At 39.4% G+C, this 25,905-nt stretch overlaps 1 protein-coding gene across 9 annotated transcripts in view; it reads right to left on the bottom strand.

Moving 5' to 3' along the window:
• disp3 (dispatched RND transporter family member 3) overlaps nucleotides 1–25,905 on the bottom strand; it is a 626,857-nt gene that overhangs the window by 588,489 nt on the left and 12,463 nt on the right. The gene's annotated exons all lie outside the window — the stretch shown is intronic.

Below are 25,905 nucleotides of genomic sequence, written 5' to 3' on the forward strand. Positions count from 1 at the left end.
GTGACTAGTCATTTTCATATTATATCTCAGTGACCTGAATGAGCGAAATGATGGCATTGTGGCTAAGTTTGCGGAAGATACAAAATAAGGTGAAGAGGCAGGTAGTTTTGACAAAGCAGAGAAGCTGCAGAAAGAATTGGGCAGATTAGGAGAATTGTCAAAGAAGTGGCAGATGGAATACAGTGTAGGGAAGTGTATGGTAATGCACTTTAGTAGAAAAAAAGAAAGACATAGACTATTTTCTAAATAGTGAACAAATTCAGAAATCAGAGGTGCAAAGGGATTTGGAATTCCTCATGCACCATTCCCTAAAGTTTAACTTGCAGGTTGACTTGGTTTTAAGAAAGGCAAATAGAATGTTAGCATTCATTTCTAGTGGACTAGAATATAAAGCAAGTACGTAACACTGAGGCATTGGTCAGAACTCAATTAGAATATGGCGAGCAGTTTCAGGCCCCCTTACCTATGAAAGGATATTCTGGCATTGGAGAAGGTTCATGAGAATGATAGGGTTAATGTACGAGGAGCATTTGATGGCTTTGGGCCTGTTCTCACTGCGGAATTCTTTGCCGTGGATGGCTGTGGAGGCCAAGTCATCCGGTATATCTAAAATTGATTTATATCAGTATCAGTATATCGGTATATCTAGGTTCTTGATTAGTAAGGGTATCAAAGGTTACTGGGAGAATACGGGAGAATGGAGTTGAGGGGGATAACAAATCAGCCATGGTAGAATGGTGGAGGAGTCTTAAAGGGCTGAATAGCCTTATTCCACTCTTATACCTTATGGTCTTATTTCAGTTACAAGACCTAATCAATTAACAGCCTAATACAGTTGTCTCACAGAACCCTGTTTTACTGACACCGTGCCAAACTCGATCATAACCCTAGTATTCATCCTAGCCCAATGACAAGACCCACCGGTGGCACAGTGGTGAATCAAGTGGAAGAAGCAGCTTCAAGGAGTCCTCATCACTGACATATGACCCCAGTGAACTCTAACCTTATTCTGTTAATGTCACAGTGCTCCTGCATACGGAGAGGACTAAATGCAGCAATGGTACAGAGTGTACTCTGGAAGGTGGCCTCAATATCCATTACCGAGAGCGGCCAATTGCCAGCTCAATCACCATTCCTGAGAAGTTCCAAAATGGGTTTAGAACCGAGATTGAGTCTGCAACAGGTACCAGTTAACCAGCACAAACAGTCAATAAAATGTGGAGCTGGCTGTGATTTGTTAAAGGCAAATCAGGTTTGACCATCCATATTGAGTACGGTAATTGAGGTAACAAAATTTAATGAAATAGCTGTTCTTCATATGGAATTTTAAGGTGCACTTGACAAAGTCCAATATAAATGGAGTTTCATGGAAACACTCCATGGCTGAAGTCAGGCATGGCCTGCGCAAGTTTACTGAAGTGACACCAGGAGTGAAATTCCTATAATAGTGTTATACAGTATGGAAACAGCCTGCTGAGTTCATCAAGCTCCCACTTACACCATAAGTACAAGAGTCTGCAAATGCTGGAAATCTTCAGCAAAACACAAAACAATGCTGGGAGGGGAATGAACAATCTATGGAGGGGAATAAAGAGTCTCTTCAAAAGGTTAACTGTTTATTTCCCTCTATAGATACTTCCTGACTTATTGAGTTCCTCCAGCATTTTGTGAGTTGCCCATTTATACCCAACCCATTTTATTCTCCCCTATTTCCTTATTAATTCTTTACAAACAATGCCATTAAAGGCTATTCAGCTCCCAACCCTTTGTTCACATGATTGTGTATTAGATTTTGATCAATCTGACTGAGAATTTTCATTTGTGAATCATATGCTTTTTTTAAAAAAAAGACAGTAGAGTCCCAAAAAAAAGCAGAGAAAGTAGTAAAGATGAAAAACTAAAAATTCAAAAACAGGACTGAGAGCAGTTCAAAATTTAGAAAGTGAGCAGTAAATGTGAAAATAGATACGAGGGCTGAATATTTTTTCAAGGCACTTCGTTCAATCACTCACCTATAAACTAGCAGCAATTTACTTTGGTCAATTAATCTACCAATCCACATGTCTTTGTGACACAGGGGAAACCCAGAACAAACTAATACTGTTACAGCAATGCTTAAATTCCACAGGGAACACCAGCAGATCTCAGCCCGAAATGCCGACTGTACTTTTTTCCATAGATGCTGCCTGGCCTTCTGAGTTCCTCCAGCATTTTGTGTGTTATTGCTTGGATTTCGAGATCTGCAGATTTTCTTTTGTTTGTCAAAAGTATTTATCTTCCTTTGTTCAGTAAGTAGTTGAACCACGTCTCACAGCTATTACAGACAGCAGTCTTTGTTAGCTTTGCATAATCCGATGGAGTGAGATTTGTACATTCCTCCTTGTACAGCGGCTGAAGCTATGCCAAGTTAGTTGGGAGCAGTGGTAGACAGCAACTTTGAAGTCTGGCCAAAGATGTGCGATCAGGTTAAGGTCAGACTTCTGACTGGCCTACTCAATGGTATCAATTTTCTTCATTTGAAGCCACTCCATGGTTGCTCTGGCAGTGTGCTTTGGGTCGTTGTCCCACTGAGAGATGAACTTCCTCCCCAGTTTAAACTTTCTGGCAGAGGCTAACAGATTTTTACCCAGGATCTCTCTGTATTTAGCAACATTCAGCATTCATCTTCCCGTCTATCCTAACCAGATTTCCAGCCCCTGCTGCTAAAAATCATCCCTATAGCATAATACCACATCCACAATACTTTACAGTAGGGCTGAAGTGCAATATTAGATTTATGACACACTTAGTGTTGAGGCCAAAAAGTTCCACTTTAGTCTCATCCAACCACAAGAACTTCTTCCACATCTTTACAGTATCTTCTAAATGACACTTTGCAAAGTCTTTATAGGCAAGGATATGATTTTTTTTTAAAGCCAGGGTTTCTTCCTTGTCACTCTTCAATAAATCCCCTTTTTGTGCAAGACTTTAGAGATTGTAGAGCCATGACCTTCATCTTCAGTTGCACCCACTGATTTCTGCAGCTCCCTCAGAGTGATTGTTGGCAACACCGGAGCCTCTTTTACGAAGTGTCATTCTTCTCTGGCAACTAAATTTAGACAACACATACCACCAGGCTCAAGGACACGCTCTATCCCTAAATTTAGACAACTTTAGACTTGTTTAACAGGTTTTTGAATTTTTCTTTTGATGCATGATATTTTGTATACAAGCTTAAAATCTTACTTCAATATGTTTTAAATTTAGAGGATGAGAGGTTAAAACATGAAAACTGTTGTGGGGACTGAATATTTTTTCAAGGCGCTTTATTCAATCCTATAAACTAGCAGCAATTTAACTTGGTCAATTAAGCTATCAATCCATATGTCTTTGTGACATGGGAGAAAACCAGAGCAAACTAATGCTGTTACAGCATAATATTTGAATTCCACAGGGAACACCAGCAGTCAGGATTCAGTTACTAGAGCTACGAGCCAGCAGCTCCACTGGTTATGCCACTATACCACCCATCTGCTGAATCTGCAAGTGCTTTTGGGATAATTCTAACATTAGTAACTCATCACATCCACTGCATCCTGTGGCCAGAAGCACATAAAGTGCCTCAGCACATGGAGCTCAAGTGATCTTGCTAATGTAGCAATGAGCACCAAACAGAATTTCAGCAGCAACGACCTAGTATCATCCAGAGGCTCACAAGCCAAGCATGACTGCGAACTCAACTCCAGCTGAGAGATTACTGTAAAAACTTATATTCTGAGTTTGCAAGATCCGGATTTAAGTGGAGCCAGTAGAGACATTGATGGAAAGGCTTAGCAGGTTACACTGCATCTGCAAGAAAAGAAACAGATCGACACTTCATGTTGAAAGCCTTGCAGGACAGATATGGCCTAAGCTGCTAAGTATTTCCAACACTTTCTTTTAGGTTGTTTTAGATTTGTGTTTTCTAGGCAAGTCTATGAACCCTTTAAACTTCAATAAGCTGGCCTTTGCATCTGCTCCCAGGCAGTCCTCTGGTGCTTTCTGCACATTCCCTACATTCCACAATATTGGTTGGAAACAAGTTATACAGCTAGAGGGGCAATGAAGGCTGAATGTGAAGTGTAAGTGCAGTCTGCACAGTCCAGTGGAGCAACCAGGCGAAGTTTGAATGTGACTGGATTTTAAGACAGCATGATTTTAAGATTAAGTATGAGTCCAACTGCGTGCTCCAAATGGATGAGAAACACTGTGCTCTGAAGCAGCAGGTTCAAAACCGCAGTCTGGAAAGCAGAAATTGATATTGCCCAAGAGTGGGCATCATCAGGCCAATCTCACACCAAAACGCAAGAAGTGCACCGCTGGGATTGGTGCTGGGCCCTTACATTAATCACTTAAATAAGATTGCAGGTGGTATGATATGCTGCAGATGGTACAAAAATTGGTGGAGTTGTACGTAGTAAAGAAGATTGTCTAAGGATATAGAGGAGCATGGATCAACTGGAAAGTTGGGCAGAACACTGACAGGTAGAATCTTATCCAGACAAGTATGAAGTGACGCACTTTTGGAAGTCAGATTTTGTTAGGATATATAGAATAACTGGCAGGACCAATGATGCACAGTGAAACCATGGGATGCAATGTCCATAGTTCTCTGAAACTGGTGACATGGATAGACAAGTCAGAGACAAAGGCATTTGAGATGCTTGCCTTCTTAAGCTGTGGAATTGTGTTGGGTCATCATATTGCACTCGTACACATTGTTAACTAGACTGCACATCGAGTATTGTGTTTCATTCTGATCACATCACAGGAAGCATGTGGTAGCAAAAGGGAGTGCAGAAGGGATTCACCAGGAAGCGCCCAAAATGGAGAACTGCCATTGTAAAAAGAGGTTGGATAGGCTGGATTTATTCTCATTCAGATGTAGAAAACAGAAGGTTGACCCTGCAGCAGTTTGTAAAATAACAGGCATAAATATGACAGATAGTTCAAATCTTTTTCCAAAAGCAAGGGAGACTAGAACTAGAGGGCACAGGTTTAAGGCAAGGAAGAGAAACTTAAACAAGAGATATAAAGGGCAAGTATTTTCCCCCCAAATAGAAGGTGGTGAATATCTGGTATGAGCTCCCAGATGAGATGGTAGAGGTAGGTACAATTTAAAAAGGCATTTGAATAGGTACTTGAATAGGAAAGGTGTAGAGGGACATGGGCCTAATGGGAACAAATGGGAATAGCGTAGATAGACATTAACAGTCAACAGTCAACATGGATGAGATGGGCCACAATTGAATACTTCCAGCACTAACACAATTCCCAACAGAAATTCAAGTGCTGAGTCTCTCTTTCAATCTCAAAAGGATTTGCTAACGAGTAATTTTGCTTCACCCTGGGTTAAAACTATGTTTTCCAAATACATGGCAGTTCTTTATCCTCTATAATTTCTAAAAGAAAGAGAAATAAAAAAAGACCTAGCATTCAATCAATGCTTGGCGCCTTTACTTATGGAGTAATATATTGACCCCACACTCCAGGAAATTATCTGTCCAAAACAGCACGGTTTCATTTGATTGCAGACTATTTAGATAACCATTGCTCACTATTGCCCCCAGCCACCTTCCCTGCTCGTCCACAAGCTCAAATTAGATCTGTGGAGTATTGAAATTGTCTGTTAAATAAAGTATCTGATAATGTTATTTCTTCACACAAATTTGCATTTCCAATCTTAACTCTCTGGTCCATTTACCTGACTGAACAGAAGACTCCTGAAGTGGAAGCTTCTTGTTTTCTTAGAATACTAAGCACACATACAAAGACACAGCAGGCACGTGCACATTAAATCAGCATACATCACCAACTTACAGATGCCAACCAATTAGGAGTCAACCACACTTTCAGGCTGACAAAAACTTTAAAAACTTGAGACGGTTTAAAGGTAAGTAAAAAGAAGCATCTTGACTTCACAAGCTGGATGTGCAAGACTATGAACTGGCATTCAAAGACTAGTCATTTCTGCCCTACAACTTAATTATCATGTACATTCTCAAACAAAGCTCACTGAAGATCAAGGTACATTGACACAAGTATTTTAAATATAACACACAATGCCATCTTCCCTCCATAGTTTTCAAGAAGTTGTAGTAGGTCTTGATTTTTTGTTCTGTTGAGTAGTGTAATTTCTGAAAGTGGATTGTGTTAGAGCATTTTTTTTCGCAGGGGCTAGCACATATATTGCAACTAACTTAAGCTACCAGTCCTCTGATGTGAATATGAACTGCAAATTAACTCTGAAATGCAGCTCTGAACAATGGGTTCCTAAGAACTGTGAACCAAGTTAACTGAAAGACCAGACAATGCTGATTTAAATTTGTTATGTGGGTGTCATTTGGGTGTCTATAGTGTGGCTGCGAAAAGGGAGGTGTGAAGATTATGTGTATTTGGGTGTCATTTGTGCGGCTGTGGTGTAGGGGCAACGAGTGTGAAGGTTTGTGTGTAGTTCAAAGGAAGCATTGTAAATATCAGATTGACCTGAACTGTCCCTTGATCTTTAGCATATAAACTATCCTGTAGTGCTGGGTCAAGCAGATCTTCTTCTTCTGAAAGGGTCTCCATCTGATGCCTGCTGTGTCTCATTTTGTCAAGTAAAGAGACTGCTTCATATCTACCAGTACTTCTCACCGACGACTTTGTTCACACAGCAATACGTGGCGGCAGGAGTAGAATACCTTTGTGTGACCCATCGAGGGGCCAGCGGTCTCAGCTATGAGTGGGTGAGAACTTTCTTTTAAATTAGAAATGTTCAGTTGGACATGTTCAGTTTGATGGCTACAGGATCACTGGGTGTCACAAACACAATAGAGAGCTGAACTGGTAGATAAAATTAGTTTGTGTTGTGTATGCGTGCATGTGTGTTTGTGTAATAAACTAAATTTAGTTTGTTAATTTGGTGAGACAGTTACCGGTTGCAAAGGGTAGCTATTGAAGGTTCAAGACGCCAATTAAGAGTGTAGATACTCGTTCCAGACATTTGCAAGCATGTGTGCCTTGGTGGAACAGTTATTTGCAAAGGAATACAGCAGGCATCATGAGATTAAATGCACACAAGTGACAGATTGCAGAGTGGTTTAAGTGTCTATTGTTTATTTTGTACCCATCATTTATATTTTACGTAGTGTGGGGTTAGTCTGGAGATATTTCAGTGAGGGGTTTTACCCAGATGTATCCATCAAAATGGCACCTACTGAGGTCAGGTCTGATTGAGAACCTTGATGACCAAGCTACCCCTTGATCTTGATTACGATCATTCATTAGCCCTTCATCTCCGAGAAGGAGCAGAACATTTTGTCAGAGTTGTCCTCACTTAAAGTCACGAGTGGGAATTTAGAATTCTGGCACAAGCTTGAGGAAATGATTGAAATTCATCCTAAAGATACTCATATGTTGGCAAAAGCAAAATGCCTGAGGAATTATGGGGGACAATTTGACCCAGGGAGTGCAGGATGTGGGCAACTCCGTGCAATGCCAGCTATGAAAAGAAATAAAACTTTTTTAAAGGGGAAGTGAGGCAGTGACTGGGGAGAGGTGACAGTAACTGGGAACAATAATGGTTAAACTGTACAACTCATCTTCTTGTTGCCCCTACAGACAGAGTAGGAGATCAAATGTACCCAATAACTATGTAATTACAGAGAACCTAAGAGGTGAAGACTAGCCAGCCACACCAGTCCTGACCACAGCTGATGGAAACAGACCCACAGCAAACTTGAAGGCAGAAGACACTGAGAATGAGACCGAAACCTGTGAACAGCATGTTAAAGTGTGATGGTAACAGTATTCTGTAACGAAGACTGGTTGTTGTAGGTAGATGATTAGTTATTTAGCATAGAATAGAAAATATATTGGGGAAAAACAGCTGCAGAGGGATTTAAGTTACAGCAGAGACATCAGTTTCTACAACTTTGATGGCATGACAGTCTGAGAAAGATTGCACATGGAATCTGAAGGCAGTCTGAATGGGGAGTGAATACAAATGAGCTGAGGCCTTTCTGTGGTTGGGCCAGTGATCAACTGGACAGCTCGTAAAGGGGTACCACTGGGGAGAGATCATTTCAGTCATTCAAATAAAGGGCAACCCAAACCCCTTCCTGAACATCAATGAGAGGGCTATGATTTACTTTGCCGGTGCCCCTGGAAAGAGTGAGTTTTAGCTATCAGAGAAGAAAGGGGTGAAGACAAAGAATTACACTGCATTGGGACAGAAGGAAGAGTGGCACAGTTTTTAAAAAATCTAATATGCAACGCTGAACAAAGGGTTCCTAAGAACAGTGATCCAGGTTCATTAGAAGATTAAATGCTAATTTAAAGTTGTTAGGTGGATGTCTGCAGTGTGGGTGTGAAGAGGATGGTGGGTATTTCAAAGGAATTATTGTAAATATGGAATTGACCTGAACTGTCCTTTGATCTTTAGTATATAAAATGCCACGTAGCGTTGAGTCGAGTAGACCTTCTTCCTGTGTACTGGTCTCCATCCGATACCTGCTGAATCTCACTTTGTCAAATAAAAAGACTGCTTCATAACTACCAGTACTTCCCTCCGGTGACTTTGTTCATGTGACAACAGAGTGATTCTCCAAATCAACACCAGCAACAAGCTGTCCAATTTACAACGACTGCAAAGCATGAAATCCCAAGTTCAATTGTTATATTAGAATAAAGCATCTGTTTTAATATACATTTGCCATCCATTCAGTACAGGTCAATGTAAAACACTGCTGACAATGAATTAATGATGTTTTTATACAAAAACTGGATATAACCAATGTATTTCCTGAACTTCTTCAAAGCTGAATTTTTACAGCACAGCTCCATACATACCAAAATCCGTAATATATACACACAGCTCTTCATATTTTCAGAACCAGGATGCGTAAGTGTGTTGAAGAAGGATCTTGGCCCAAAACATTGACTGTTTACTCTTTTCCATTGATGCTGCTTAGCCTGCTAAGTTCCTCCAGTATTTTGTGTGTTGTAATTAAATGTGTTTGCTGCTTTCAAGGCAAACCTAAGGAGTCAGTTGTCAGCTAAAGATAGAAGCTTCAAAAAGCATGCTAATGGCCATTAACTGAATTATCATTTAGCAGCTTGCAGTACATATAACTGGAAGATAAATTCAACAATTCACTTGCTGCAGCAAGGAATTTCTGCATTTGAGGGTCTACCCTTGATACTGATGATGGCTTGTTTCCTATTTCATCTCAAAGCCTCAGTCAACTGAGAATCTGATGTGGGAATAGCACTCTCTTCCACAGATGGGGAATGAGCTGCTTGACAAGATGACTATGTGGGTAATGACTGAGGTGGTGTATTCCCTTCAGCGCTTACACAGGATTTCAGTGCATTCCCAGCATGGCTCAACACAGACAACTAATAGCAACTGGAGCCTCAATGCTGTGATCGCTCACCAATGTACTTGATCAAAATATTTATTTCTTAAATAGTTAAATTAAATAAGTAGTGCAAGAAAATAAAAATAAAAAAGATAGTGAGTTCAATGTCCATTCAGAAACCAGACAGCAGAGGGCAAGAAGCTGTCCTTGAATCTTCAGGCTACTGTACCCCCTTACTGATGGTAACAATGAGATCAATGGATGAAGGGGGTCCTTAATGATGGATGCTGCCTTTCTAAGACACTGCTCCTTGAAGATGTCCTGGATACCATGGAGCTCCATGATGGAGCTAAGTTTACAACTGTCTGCAGCTTATTTCAATCTAGTGCAGTAGTCTCTGTACCTGCCCCCCGCCCCATACCAGACAGTGATACAGCCAGTTAGAATGCTCCCTACTATACATCTGTAGAAATTTGTAGGTGTCTTTGGTGACATATCAATTCTCCTTAAAATCCTAATGAAATATAGTCACTATGATGTCTTTGTAGCTGCATTGATATGTTGGATCCTCAGAGATATTGACACCCAGCAACTTGAAATTGCCCACTGTTTCTATTTCTGATCCCTCCATGAAGACTTGCGTGTATTCCCTTGTCTTACCCTTTCTGAACTCCACAACCAGTTCTTCGGTCTTACTGATGTAGAAAGCAAGGCTGCTGCTGCGACACCACTCAACTGGTTGATACATCTTTGGCCAACTATAGTATTTCAGCAAATTTATAGACGGAATTTGAGCTGTGCCTAGCCACACAGTCAGGGGTGTAGAGAGAGTACAGCAGTGGGCTAAGCACACATAATTGAGGTGAGCCATCAATGTTGATTTTTAGTGATGTGGAGATGTTACTTCTAATCCACACAGTTTGTATTGCTTTGCTTTTGAGTGTTAGATTACATTTGATCTTTACTTCCTCCTTCCAGTGTCAGAGACAGTAACTCTACACTCATGGATGGGGGAGATGATGACTTAAGGGAAAATAGTTCCAATTGCCCAGGAGTAATGTGGCAGTCCAGTCTCTGGAATCTGCACTTGGGAGGGGGTCCAGTAGGAAGCAATTCTGCAAGGTAAGATTTATAACACAAAGCAATGGGGTGAGCCTTTAGAATGAAAATCATTTGTTGGCCTGATGTGCACTGCGGGATTAGCATACTTTCAAACCATCAGATTTCCCAGTGTGTTTCTACACCAGAAGAGGAGTTACCTCATTTGTGAAAACCAAAATTAAAAACTCATTACAGACAACTAGGCCAACTTCCCACAATAGTGATCCCTGTGAAACTACCCATCAAGAGCACCAAATAAATGTTGGGAATACACTTAACATTTCCTAATGAGTAGCTCTGCATTAGATGCCAACATTCTTAAACCCTCCTCACAAGGAAACATGAAACATGTACCTAATGAAAGCACCTTGGAACTCATGAAACTAGAAGTTAGGCATTATCACATACTGCACAGCCCTTGTACAATACACAGCTGGGAACCAGAGATAAGGGCCAAAAGGCTAAAAATTCCCAACTTAACAGTTGCACTATCTCAGCTGGCCTTTGAATGAATGATAACACTGAAAATGTGCTGAATACAGCCCACAGTTTTACACAGAGAGTGCGCAAAAGTCTCACTGCAGTTGCAGCAACTCCAAGAAGGTAATTTTTTCATTTCCCATTTTTGTTGACTGCTATAAACAGATACAAACACAGGTGTGGAATTTAAGCATTCTGAAAATTGCTGCATTGCAGAGTCCATGTCCATCTTGCTCACCTACAATGACTAGTATTACCAGAAAGGGTGTACTGATAGTGCGTCTGAAAATTATTATTATTATATTTTTATTATTATTGAGATGCAGCGTGGAGTAGACCATTCTAGCCCTTCAAGCCATGCTGCCCAGCAAACCCCTGATTTAATCCTAGCCTAATCACAGGGCAATTTGCAATGACCAATTAATTTACCAACCAGTAATGTTTTTGGACTGTGGGAGGAAACCAGGGTACCTAGTGGAAAGCCACACAGTCACTGCGAGAATGTACAAACTTCTTACAGACAGCAGTGGGAATGCACTGCAAAGTGTTCTACTGAACACTACACTGTAATTGAGGTGACAGTTAAAGATCTGGGTGATGGGTTTCAATTAATTTACTCATTTTGAATTACATGTCCAAAGTTGAGTTCTTTTGAAATCCCCAAATATCCATACCATACAAAAAAAAGAGTATTTGTATTTTACTAATGCCTTTCAGTTATTCTTCAAAACTGTTTTTAGAAAGCTATAAGCAACCAGGGAGCTCAGTGTATCAAACACTTTGGCCATTATAATTCTGGGAAGGAAAGATTTGAACACTGTGTTGGCTTGTCCTCGTCACCCAATAATACCAATGGCCAGAAAATAAAAGTTTTAAAGGACAATAAGTCAATATCATAGCATTGCAGAAATTTACTTCTACTTCTCATTCACGCTTATGGATTCTGAGATTCCACATTAGTGGTATGCAAAATGACAACATTCCCTGTGCATTTCTAAGAAAAGTGTGTCTCTCAGCAAAACAGCATCCCGGTTCTGGTATAAACTTGCATGCATAGTTTTGAAGTTTCTCCCATCCCTATGTACTCCAGATGTGATTGAACCACTTTTGCATTATGTTAAGCATTCACTGCTTTTCAATAATGTTTCTCTGGAAATAAATTCTAATATTTATTTTGATCATGGTCTTATTGCTATTACTCATGGTCTGAACATTTGACTTTGTCATTCTGTATCTCTTCATGAGCAATATGCTAGACCGTGTGTTTACATTGTTCAAGTACAAAGCAAGGAAAATAAGGCCAGGATTACATTCTAACTGCCTGTTGGAAGTCCAACACTTTTGGCCCCCAGAGGCAGCTTGCCACACAAAATACAAGTTTAACTTCACTTCTGACTAGTAAATCTTATACACATCAATTGCACAGACAGGAGAATGCACACTCAGAGCATTTAAATAAGCCCTGCTTCCATTTATAAAAGTATCCCAAACTCTGACAGGCCCCTGAGCAATGTTCACTGTTGAACCAGTCCTACTTTAAAGGTACCAAGCAATGCCAAACAACCTCCAGAAGGTCAGAAGACAAAAAGAGCCAAATAAATGGATTCTGAGGCTCTCTGACAGGCAAAAAGTCATACATGTCAGTGTGCAACTATTTTTCTTTAAAATATTTAGGAGCATGAGAAAATGTTCCAAAGTGTTTCCTTTGGTTGTTTGATGTTTTTTTTTCTTTAAATTGCTTCCTGGCTTTGGGAGAAATTTCAGAAACTTGCCCAATGTTATAAATTGTACCTGTATTGTACACAGGCAATAGATGAACGGGAACTACTGACAAATGTAGTACCACAAGTGACTTGCTCTGAATCCTGAAATTATTAATTTGGTATTAAGAGATAATGGGAGGTGTGGCCCACCAGGATTATTCTGTAGGCTGACTAGTGGAAACAACAAATTTGTATGGAAAAGAAGAGGTTTTGACAAAATTGTTCAATACATTATTACCTGGTGGGTTTCTGATTCAATGAAGAAGGCATCATTTCTTGATTTGGTTCCAGGAAATGACTAGAGTATATGGAGAAATTACTAGTGGGGAAATATTGAATAAACCTTATGACTTAGTTGCTGTTTTCAGAGAAATATTGATAAGAATGTACCTCCTGCCAATGTAACAACAGTTAGTTGAAGGAGGACCAATTAAAATGGAACCAGAACCAATCTGGTCATGAGCAATCAAAGCTTGGCTGGCAAAAATGTAACAGAAGAATGTGATGTATTAAAAATGCAGATATTTCAGCTACAGTCTTGGTTCATCTCTTTGAGAGAGAAGGAAATTAACAGCAGAGCTCTCCTATTGATTAAAAAGACAGACAACAAACCCAAACCTTTTTACTAACTCAATGTAGTTATGTATGGATTGCATTAAATTGACTTTATTTCTTACATCCTTCACATACACGAGGAGTGAAAATCTTTACGTTATGTCTCCGTCTAAATGTGCAATGTGCCATCATGGTAATTTATTATAAATATTGCAGTCAATGTAAGATAGATAAGAGGAATAGATAGAGTGGACAGCCAGCACCTCTTCCCCAGGGCACCACTGCTCAATACGAGAGGACATGGCTTTAAGGTAAGGGGAGGGAAGTTCAAGGAGGATAGTAGAGGAAGGTTTTTTACTCAGTAAGTGGTTGGTGCGTGGAATGAGTCTGTGGTGGAGGCAGATACACTAGTGAAGTTTAAGAGACTAATAGACAGGTATATGGAGGAATTTAAGGTGGGGGGATAAATGGGAGGCAGGGTTTAAGGGTCAGCACAACATTGTGAGCCAAAGGGCCTGCACTGTGCTGTAATATTCTATGTTCACACTCGAATCAGTGTGAGTTAATCAGTCTGATGGCCTGTGGAAGAAGCTGTCCTGGAGCCTGTTGGACCTAGCTTTTATCCTCTCAATTGTGCCTTTGTAAAACGTTCTTAGGATTTGGGGTCCCATACCAAATTTCCTCAACCATCTGAGGTGAAAGAGGTCCTGTTGTGCCTTTTTCACCACACAGTTTGTGTGCACAGACCACATGAGGTCCTCAGTGATGTGGATGCCAAGGAACTTAAAGCTGTTTACCCTCTCAACCCCAGATCTATTGATGTTAATAGGGGTTAGCCTGTCTCCATTCCTCCTGTAGTCCATTATCAGCTCCTTTGTCTTTGCAACATTGACACATTCTTTTCTTGACACCACTGTGTCAGAGAGATGACTTTTTCCCTGTAGGCCACCTCATTATTGTTTGAGCTAAGGCCATTCAATGTAGTGCCATCAGCACATTTAATTAACAGATTAAAGCTATGGTGGCAATACAGTCATGGGTACACAATGAGTAAAGGAGGAGACTTAGTACACAGCCCTGAGGGGCTCCTGTGTAGAGAGTCTGAGCTCTGTGTTGCAAACAGAGAGCTTTTCCCTGTATCTCAATACAAGTGACAATAATAATCAATATCAATTAATAATTAATAATAATCAATATGACAGAGAAAAATAAAACATACAACAGAAGTCAATTTTTAATACAACTAAGAATGAGGCCAAGTGGAAGCTTAGAGACAAAGAGGTAACGAGAAATTATGAGAGATACAAGCAGCAAAAATGAAAAGGGAATACCAAAATACTCTATAGGCTTCCAAATAGGAAAAGGAGGTTGAATGGATGAGAAACCTTACTCAGGGAGGTTGATCTTCAGGGAAGGGCATGTTTCTATGCTCCATTACTCATTGCAACTGGAGTTATACCAAATGGTTTAAAAATTAAAGAAAAGATGCTGGAAGGACTACGCTAAACAAAGAAAAATACATTACCTTGTCCAAAAGGGATACACAGTATCTCAGGTTTCAGGATGAAACAGAAACTGCAGAGATTTTAATCATAATCATAGATTAACACAGCATGAAACTAGTCTATGCAACCAAGGTGCTTACCTAACCTAATCACGATTTGTCCGCATTTGGCCTATATCCTCAGAACCATGGGTTCCCAACCTGGGATCTGCAGACTACTTGCTTAATGGTATTGGTCCATGGCATAAAAACAGTTGGGAAACCCTGCTCTATTTCTTTTCTATCTCTATCTGTAACCAAATACTTTTTAAATATTATTGCACCTACCTCAACCACTTCCTCAGCAACTCATTCCTCTGCATGAAGCTGCACCTTTTAAATATATTATCTCTCACCTCAAAACTATGCTCTCTAGATTTTGGTTCCCTTTCCTTGGAAAAAATACTGAGCACATTCAGCTTATCTACACCCTTCCAGACATCTGCAATTTCTAGAGGGGCGCTCAAGGACTGGAAAACTGCAACTGGTATACCCTTGTAGATAAAAAGCGTGGAAAGATAAATCCAGTAACTACTGAGCCAGTAACTTTAAGTTCAGTGTGGAGAAAATACCAAAAAGCAACAATCAGATATAGCATCAACAGTTATTCAGACAAGTTGGTTTGATTAGAGAAAGCCATAATGCATTTGTTAAATGCCAATCTTGTGTAAACAAGAATGCATCCTTGATAAAGTGACAGTGTTGATGGAAGCATTTGACAGCATCCTATATATTAGGTGTTATCAAAACTTATGGCATTCCAAAAAGCACTACAGCAGAATGGATAAAGAATCAGATAAGTAACTGTAAACAAGGTGTTGAAAATGTTGTTTAAAACCAGATGGAAAGCATTATTCAGCAAACAGGAATATTTGTCTCTTCTTCCTGAGGAAGCTGAGGTCCTTTGGAGTATGCAGGCCTCTCCTTCACATATTCTACCAGTCTGTTGTCAACAGTACAATCTTCAATGCAGTGGTGTGCTGGGATAATGGCATCAACATGGATGATGACAACAGTCAATAAACTGATTAGAAAGGGTGGCTTCTCCTTTTGTTTTGGAGGTTACTTTTTTTGAAAAATGACGAGTGTTTCTCCCATGATGCAATAGTGACTATATTTTGGAGCACAGCATTGGGCATTTCATGAATTCGATATCATGAAGTCAAGAGAAATCATGAAGTAAATGCTATAATAATCATTGGCACATTGAGGATGTATGCTTAGTCCACTCTCTCTACAGCAGGAATGTGTCTCTAGGCACAGCTTAAGCATCAACTATAAATTTGCCAATGACTCAACTGTTGTTGGTAGAATTTCAGATGATGATGAAGTGTAAAGGAATGAGATAGATCAGCTTCTTGAGTGGTGTTGCAACATCAACCTTGCAATCAATGTCAGTAAGACCAAGGAATTGATTGTGGACTTTAGGAAAGGGAATTCAAAGGAATACACCCCAGTCTTCACCAAGATGTTAATAGTGGAAAGGTTGAGCAGTTTCAAGTGCCTGGATTTCAACATCTCTAAAGATCTCTAAAGATCTCTCCTGAGCTCAACCTATTGATAAAACTACAAAGAAAGCATGACAGCAGCTACATTTAATTAGGAGTTTGAGCAAAGTTGATACATCACTATAGACTCAAGCAAATTTCTACAGATATATTGTAGAGAGCATTCTAACTGGTTGCATCACCATTTACTGTGGAGGGGCTAATGCACAAGATCAGAAAATGCTGCAGAAAGTTGCAAATTCAGGCAGCTCCATCAGGGGCACTAAGGTCACCTTCAAAAGGTGATGCCTTAAAAAGGCGGCATCCATCATAAAGGACCCATATCACTCAGGACGTGCCCTTTTCTTATTGCTACCATCAAGTAGGAGGTACAGGAACCCGAATACAACACACCCAAAGTTTTAGGAACAGCTTCTTCCCCTCCACTATCAGATTTCTGAACGTACACTACCCCATTATTTTTCCTCTCTTTTTGCACTACTTAATTTATAAATTACAATAAGTAATGTTTAAACAAGTTTTTAAAAAAAATTATGCACTGTACTGCTACTGCAAAAGAAGAAATTTCACGATGTATGCCAGTGATATTAAACCTGATTCTGATTCCATTTGTAGCTGGATAACCCAGATTTTTTGGAACGTGAAGAGAGCTGACAAATATGAAATAGAGATGACAGTTTGACAATTTGTCAGGCATCGTATGTAAACCAAGTGTCAACAACACAATTAAGTTTAGAGGGAAAAATACTTGCAATATTTACATAAAAGTTGAAACAGAAATACTCCTGTGTAGCATCTGAGGATCGACAATAAGAAAATAAGAATGTAACAAGGTGCAACAGAAATTAATACAAGCAAGAGAATATATTAAGGGAAGAATTTTGATTTGAGTATATATTAATAAAAATCAAAACTGGTTTGCAATCATTAGCCAAAGGAAGATTTGTTTCTGGCCCATTTGTCATTGAAGGCACAGCTGTACATACTTAACCAAGCTAGAATGTTACCCTGGTAACAGGCCCTTCCTGTGGAATCTCACCATCAACCTTATAATACTGTAATTACATTCTTCGGTGGCTGTTAAATCTTTGCAGAGAAGGCATGCACTGAAAAGAGCAAGCTAAGTAAGTGTAGTACCAAAATTTAACTGGGATAGTATTTCAAGACATCACAGAGAATAGTCAATATATTCTATATGCTTTCTCCTTATATTGTTTCTTGGCCAGGGAGCAGACCTTCCATGAAAAAGTTTTATACAACAGCGCAAACATACTATGGCTGAGATTAAATGAATATGCAGGCAGAATGATCTGCATCCCACTTAATAATCTGCTGACTTGAGCTATACCGTTTATTGGTGTACCAGTAAACATTTCTTTCCCCTTGGGCAATGGTGGATCATTCAATCCAGGGATTGTCATTCTTTTCACTCGGGTTGGTGATATGTACCTCATACTCCATTCCATTAGCCCCCAACCTGATGACATGAACAAAATTTCTCCAGTTTCTGGTATTTTTCCCTGCTCTATCTTCTCTTTTTTTCTGTTGCTCATTCTGGCTCCCCTCTTACCCCTTCTCTTTACCTCACCTGCCTATCGCTCCCCCTCTGATGCCCCACCTCCTCCTATTTCTCCCATGGTCCACTCTCCTCTCCTATCAGATCCCTTCTTCTTCCCTTTGCAACCTATCACATCAGTGCATCTCACTTCATTCTCCCTCTCCCATCCACCTACCTTCACCCTCACCTGGCTTCACCTATCACCTTCTAGTTTGTCTCCTTCCCCTCCTCCCACCTACTTATTCTAGCTTCTTGCCCCTTCCTTTCAAGTGTTGATAACTAGTCTCAGCCCAAAACATGGACTCTTCATTCCTCTCCGTAGATGCTGCCTGAGCTGCTGAGTTCTTCCTGCATTTTGTGTGTGTTACTCACTCTTTTGAAATCAGTTTTTTGCCTCTCAGTACCAATCCCAAGACTTTTCTTACAGGTGCCAATCATGGTAAAGTTCAAGTCAGCTGAAAAGCTATCTTACCTTGTGGCTTCTCTTGGCAGGAGATCAGAGTGTCTGTGAAGGCTAGTTTTACAGGATCCATGAGAGCTTCGAAATTATCTTCTTGTGGAAAACCTTAAGTGGATAATAATACTTTGGAGCCAAGCTTGTGGAGATAAAAAGCAGATTACAGATTAGGTAGTCACCTTGGAAAGGGGAGTATGGACTTCTTTACAGACGCTGATGTAATCTAACACTGCTAGTAACAGGCCCAAGAGATTCTATCATGAGGTCTAATGTCTGCCTCAAATAAAAAATGTGATTGGTATGGCAAAGCTATGCCAAAGCAAATTGTCAGGAGTCCAGGAGAAATGGCTTTCTCTCCACCTTTTTTGCCATTCACACCTTGCCAGAGAGTTGTGTCCTTTCATACACTTGTTGCCCAGAAGAGAACTATTCATTGATAGAAGGGGATACCAGTAGTCTCTTCCAGTAATTCCTGTTAGTTTCATGGAAAAGGAGAACCAGAAGCCTCAATACAGAGACAGAAAGAGTGAACCATCTCACAAGCCACCCATGCACCCTGCCCCATCTAAACTTGCAGCAAAAACTCTCCAGTCCTCACAGCATCTGCCATCTTAGAACACAAAAACAGAAAGGATGAATGCCACTTTTAATTCTAAAGATATGCCAGAGATGACAGAAGGCTACACACTAATTATATTTTCATTACCTAAATGGGATATACTCTCTCTTATGCAGAGAATACTGGCGACTAACAAATAGTATAAAACTCTGTGGCAAACTTGGGACTTAGGGTCACAGACTAGTAGACTTTCTGGACTGTTAAATCCTATTTCAATTAATATTCAATACACTTTTATTTCACACTTTAAAACTAACACTGTTATATGGTATTGAATTATTTTTTCAATTTAACCAGGTAGGTTTAAGGGAATGCAGAAACCAGAGCCCTGGTGAGTTGGGAGCGAGCAGATCAACATCACACAATGAGCCAAATCCTGAAGCACTGAAGTTTCCAGGTCACCAGATGACAGACCATTGGAGTTCTATGATACATATTGCAATGAAATGAAGGAAAGAGCAGTATTAATGAAGATGATCAAGCAGTCTGGGAAACATGGCATCTTGTCTCCACTGCAAGTTCTCACTAATGATTATGACAGCCACATTTGTGTATAGACATTCATTAAATCTCCCTATCAAAGTCCTACTGGAACTTGTTAGATTTCATCCTCATGCAGGTGTGGGACTATAATATTATTCATGTCCAGTATGCTTCTTGTTATCTTCTATGAAGAAGACCCTCTCTATATTAGTGTTAATGCACGCTGGATTGATAATTGTTTAATCTATTCTATTACTCCCAGCATCTTGGCTCAAAACATCAGTATCCACTGAAGTATTGTCCACTTTGTGATTCTTCTAATTCCCATCCATCTTTAAAATTACACATTCCATAATATAAACTTGGTTAATGTCCAAAATGGAAACAATAATTCAGCTTGAGTAGGTTTTGGTATCAAACCTATCATCACATTCATCAAACTATCTTGAAGAGAACAGATGATATATGGATTGGTCGCACTTTCTATTGAATTTTTATTCCTTACTATTCATTTCCATTTCTTTCACCAACACTGGCAAGAAGGTAGCTCTTACTGAGAAGTCCAGGCAAATAAATATTCAAAATAGTGACAGAAACTACATGCGAAAATGCATATCACCACTTGCGCATGAAATCAGCAAGATGAAAATGCCACACAGTTCTCCCAGCTCCTGTCAACAGATATCTTCCCAACAAAAATCTTCATGAAGGCAATGTTCCTAAAACAGTGTGTTTGTTATGCTTTCTATCTGGCTTTGAAACATTGATATAAATAAAATCATTTGCAGAAAATAAATTCTGGCATGCCGCAGAAAAGGTAAAAAACAATATATTCTACAATAACATGCTCATCTGGCAGGCAAGCAAGATAATTTGCAGAATTGACAGATGATGGAGTTAGGATGGCTGCAAGCTGTAATGCAGATTACTGATTATTTTTCCATGGTCCTTGAACAAGAATAACATTGCTTTCACAACTGGGAACTTGGGAACCTATTTATATACTAGGTAAGACAATATATATATATATATATACACACATTAGTTAATATGATATGCAGTATATTAAATCAAGAATTATATAATACAATGTCAAAGAATGGTAAACAAAATCAGTGTCACACTACAAGAGGCAAAGAGTAGTTGCAAACTGGATAATTAATTGGCTAGATAAAGGGTAACAAAAGCATGCCAATCAGTAGTAGCAATTATAATTGGGCTGCTGTGACCAAATGAATTGTGTAATGATTCATCTGGAAATAGCTGCTTTCTTAATGTTCATGGAAGATCACAATAAGCATACAGCATCTTAATAACACATTAATAATCAAACTGAGAAGAAAGAAAATGAACTTAAAAAAGACACATTACTAAATTAAGATTATTTTGTCAAATAAGAAAACTGGATCCAATGGCTAAACAGATGTTCAAAGTGCCAAGATGCCTTGCAAAGGACAAGATACATGATATGTAACAAAACCACATATTTAAAATCAAACACTGTTTTATAGGTCCTTGTGCTATCAAGATGTTTCAAAAAGTATGCTTATGAGGCTGTTTATGTACAGTGGTCACTGCAATGTAGACAGCTGGAAACAATGAGATACCCCCAGAGCTGTCAACTGCAATAAATTATGTGGTGGCACTGATGAAGAGGAAATATGCACCATCCAAAATGCTACTGAAGAGTGTTCTAAACTTCCATTCAGCTACACCAGCAGAAAACACCGCGTTTAAATTTTCACCTGAAGGAATGATGGTACTCTATTCTCAGGTCCGGTCTGTGTGGAGTTTACTCATTTGACTATTCCTCCACATTCCAAAGATGTGCTCACGGTAAATTACCCCTCAGTTTAGATAGGTGAGAGGGAAAAAAAATAAAAGGATGGAGATTGAGCACACAGAGAGAATAGCTGCAGGCTACATGCAAATACTAGCGGGCTAGAGGAGAAAGTGGCTCTGATGTGATTGCTCTGCTGGAAGTCAGCATGAAGCCATTGGGGCAAATAACCACCCATCCTCTCATTGCCAGTATTAACAAGCCACATCTTTATATTCACAGGCAGATTTCACAATTTACATGGAATTATACATCACAGGGTAACTGGTGTATGTTAGGGATCATTCTGGGCTTATAAAATTATGGATGGAATAATTACGAATTGACTAAAATGAGAGCCAGCCTTAGGAGATAAAACCTGTACACAATTGAAGTTCCAACTGATACTTTGTGGCTAGGGAAACCAATCATTCTGATTCTGTCCCAATGAAGCGACACAAGGGAAGATGATAGATGAATGTTTCTGCGATAGGCGCATACCGCTTAAAGGCACAGTTCAGGACAGATCTGTTTTGTCACCCAACTCTCTGGTTAGATGTTTATTCATGGAACCATCCTTCAACATAGTAAGAAAAGAGGTATCTGCAGTTTGTACTCACAGGTTTTGGAAAAGAAACCAGCGTTGAATATTATAGATACTAATAGTTGAGATGTACAGCCATTGTAAATGCATAATTCTATAAATTTACTGACATGCCAAATGTTAACATGGGTGATTATGGCAACTGATTATAACAACTGAAACTCAAATTAATCTTTTATTTTTATCTTAGCATTGGTGAAGTATAAAACATCACGTCAGGAGAGAAAGAGACTCTCTTGGATTTTCCTGGACTTTCACTGAGTGGATAAAGAGTTCATTATTTCCCAGTTACGGCATCTGTAAAGTCCAGTTTTAATCAGTCAAAACAATGCACACTACAGTTTACACACCAAGTATAAATGAACTACAAAAGTTAATTTAGTTCTTGTTAGGAAGCAAAGTAAGATGGATTGCCAGTTCATCCCCTTTAGTTAGAAGTACTTTCAGCTGATCATTGGTAATGGCAGAAGAAAGATTTTTTCTTAGTGAGTTTAATTATTATCCATGGACTTACACATGCATACTCAAGAGGTGCTCACCATCGTCAAACATTGATATTCTCACAGAGACATGCCAAGTCACATCATCAACCCAATATCCTAACATCACCATCAATTTGCTAAGCAAAAGAAAGATCAAGCAGGAGGAGGTTATTGATCATTTCCTGTCAAGGAATTGAATCAGTAGCCTTCTTTGCTTTTTGTATAGTTCAATGCAAATGCATTACACTGAGTTCCAGATCACATATTAAAAGACAGATCCCATGTCATTTGAAAATTCCATAACCGGTCTTACATTCTAATTGTTATTCATTCAGTGCTGCTTGTTATTTGGGGAAGTGCCCGTATTGGAACTCAAGATTAGTTTTCGCATTATTTATCATAATGAGCTTTATGAAACATTTAGCACTAAATTCAAAATGTCAGTTGGCAATTTTTCTAAAAGCTTAGCATTGAAAAATTGGAATTACATTTCAAAATTATGAACGCAAGATAAATTACGTTTCACGCAATGTCAACTAGACCAAGGAGATGATGATTGCTTAGGAGGAGGACACTGGCAGTCCATGAGCCAGTCCTCATCGGGGATCAGGGATGGAGAGTATAAACAACTTTAAATTCCTCGGTGTTATCATTTTGGAGGATCTGTCCTGGGTCTATCACATTAAGTGCCATTATGAAGAAAGCATGGCAGCGCCTCTACTTTCTTAGAAGTTTGTGAAGATTCAGCATGTTATCAAAAACTTTAACAAACTTCTGTAGATGTGTGGTGGAGAGTATATTGACTGGTTGCATCATGGGTTGGTATGGAAATACCAATGCCCTTGTATGAAAACCCTACAAAAAGTAGTGGATACAGCCCAGTCCATCAGGGGTAAAGCCCTCCCTACAAATGAGCACATCTAATCCGAACGCTATCATAGGAAAGTAGCACCTATCAATGACCCCTACCATCCAGAACATGCTCTCTTTTCATTGCTGCTATCAGGAAGAAGGTACTAGAGCCTCAGAACTCACACCACCAAGTTCAGGAATAGTTATTACCCCTCAACCATCAGGCTCTTGAATCAGAGGGATAACTTCACACTCAATTTCACCTGTCACATCACTGAACTGTTACCACAATATGTGGATCACCCTCAAAGACTCTTCATCTACAGTTTTTGATATTTATTCTATTCACTGAGATTACCCGCAAGAAGATAAATGTCAGGGTTGTAGATTGTGATATTCTATGTATTTTGGTAATAAATTTTCTTTAAACTTTGATTTATTAAAACAATTAAAGTGAAGGTAATTATAGTCATCTTTAAAAATGGGCAATAATTGTATTATGCAATCAACCCAAAACATTCATTCCCATTCTGCCACAACACCAACTTTCTGCTGCTTTCACGCTAATGCAAGTTGTGCACATCACCCCCTAACTTATTAGATGGCACTCCAATAGGACACTGGTGTTGAAAGAATGTAACAGCTGTTGGGAACATTTTGAAATCTGCATGATACTGGACAAGAACACTGCACAGGAATGAAGACACCCATGACTTTGTAATGATGTATTGAAGAGGAAAGAAGAGGAGGAGAGATACAATCAATTCATAGAGAACAAGAGCCCTCCAGAGAAACAGAATGTAGTGGAAACAGATGGATGTCATGGTCAATGCTGGAAGTCAAGCTGAAGAACATGGCTTCGTCATTACTGATGCATAATAATTTCAATTCATCATATCTAATTTCTCACCATCCAATGATCTCTTATCATTCAGATTCATTCACAATATTCACAGGTTCACTTCACATCATCAAACATGGTATGAGATCAGAGAAATATGGAAGGGGGTCTCATGTTCATACTTCATTGAAAGCAGCAGGGTAATTAAGAAAATGGTTACAAATAGAGGTCTGGCATTACTCAAGAGAAAGCAGCAAGGAAACTCTGTGAAATTTGCCACAAGCAGGGGGATAGTGATCAAGTTTGGATGCTGCACATTCAGAATAAATTCTTGAAAGAGCATACAGAATAGATATACTGGAATGATTCTTGGGATGAGGACTTTAATTATGTACATATACAGGAAAAGCTAGGCTCTTCATGGAACACAGGAGCTTGAGGGAAGATGTAAGTGATACTTAAAACAAAGACAGGTAAAGACAATACACAGACAGCATGTGGTAGAAGGGTAAATAATTGATAGGCATAAAATGAAGGTGATTAGGAAAAGAAACACAAATAAAATTGTTGTTAAAAGTATTTTGACAATTACTTTTTTGATGACATAGTAAGTGATGACAATTTATAAAGATAGCAGTGGAGGCAGATTCAATTGCATGTTTCCCAAAGGAAACTGAGTAACTATCCGAAATGACAGGATTTGCAAGACATTCGGGAGAGTGGAGACCAGCTATTTTGCTGAGAAAAAGCCCAAAGAACTCAAAAAGATTGAAGAACCTGCTTCTGTGCTGCAACCATGTTGTGATAAGGAAAAACAAAAGATATTGTGAGAATGCACCAGTATGATTAGGTGTCATATCCCAAAAATTTTGTCCGCTTTACTTGAAAAATCATTTGAATGTATGTCATATGGACTTCCATCCGGACATCATGGTGAGATGCATACTGTACTGGCTGATGAAAGAGGACAAGTAAGGAAGTTCATGATTTGGAAAAGAAAGGTTTGTTTGTTGATTCCCCGAATCAAGCGAGTTACCTTCTAGGAGCCTAGTCAGAAAGAGGCAATCATGGTAACCGCTGCTCTGCCAGATCCACGGCAGTTTGCAACACTGCTGGAAACAGGACAATGCTCTCTCAATACAAAGCAGATTTTAACTTCCACACAGTCAGATTTCAGTGTGTCAGGCTGCAGAAGAATTCTTTCCAGATATCCTAGTCTGCAAAGTTGTGAAGGTTGTGTACCTATCTTGTCAGAAGGTGCTTTGTCTCCCAGCCTTTGGATTACATTGTTGCCTCAAACAAAGCATCACTGAATTAAGGTATAATGACTATCATCAGGATGAAAAGTATAGATCTCCAATAAGCATTACTTAAGATGCCACATCAACTGGAAGGAAATGGAATCCCTTCTTGTTGATCGTCATATTGTTTTCATGCATCACCTGAAGTACAGCAGGGGTATCCATAATAACCACGTGCCATGGAGAATCTTGTAAACCTAATGGAAGTTGTAGGCCAACTAAACTGTCTGAGAAATAAAATGTAGATAAACTGTGCAACGGGAGCTGGGGAACTGCAAGAATCTCCATTGAATGCGTAGAATCAAGGTTCCCAACCTTTTTAATGCTATGGATCCCTACCATTAATCTAGAGGTCTTGTGGACCCCAGGTTGAGAACTCAAGACTTGGAAGGTGAGTAACAACACAAATGACCATGCCATGATCTCCCTGAAACACAAGGCAATGTGGTCTAGACCTCTAGCATCACTCGGTGACTTTTTACTTGTGTTTCTCTCTGCACCTTGTGGTGCATCAGACGGCAACCCCGCCATTTCTTTAGCACTTGCCTTTTTTTTTTAAATGAGGCCAAGTTACCAG

This window comes from Hypanus sabinus, chromosome 27 (assembly GCF_030144855.1).
Source record: "Hypanus sabinus isolate sHypSab1 chromosome 27, sHypSab1.hap1, whole genome shotgun sequence".
Lineage (NCBI taxonomy): Eukaryota > Metazoa > Chordata > Chondrichthyes > Myliobatiformes > Dasyatidae > Hypanus > Hypanus sabinus.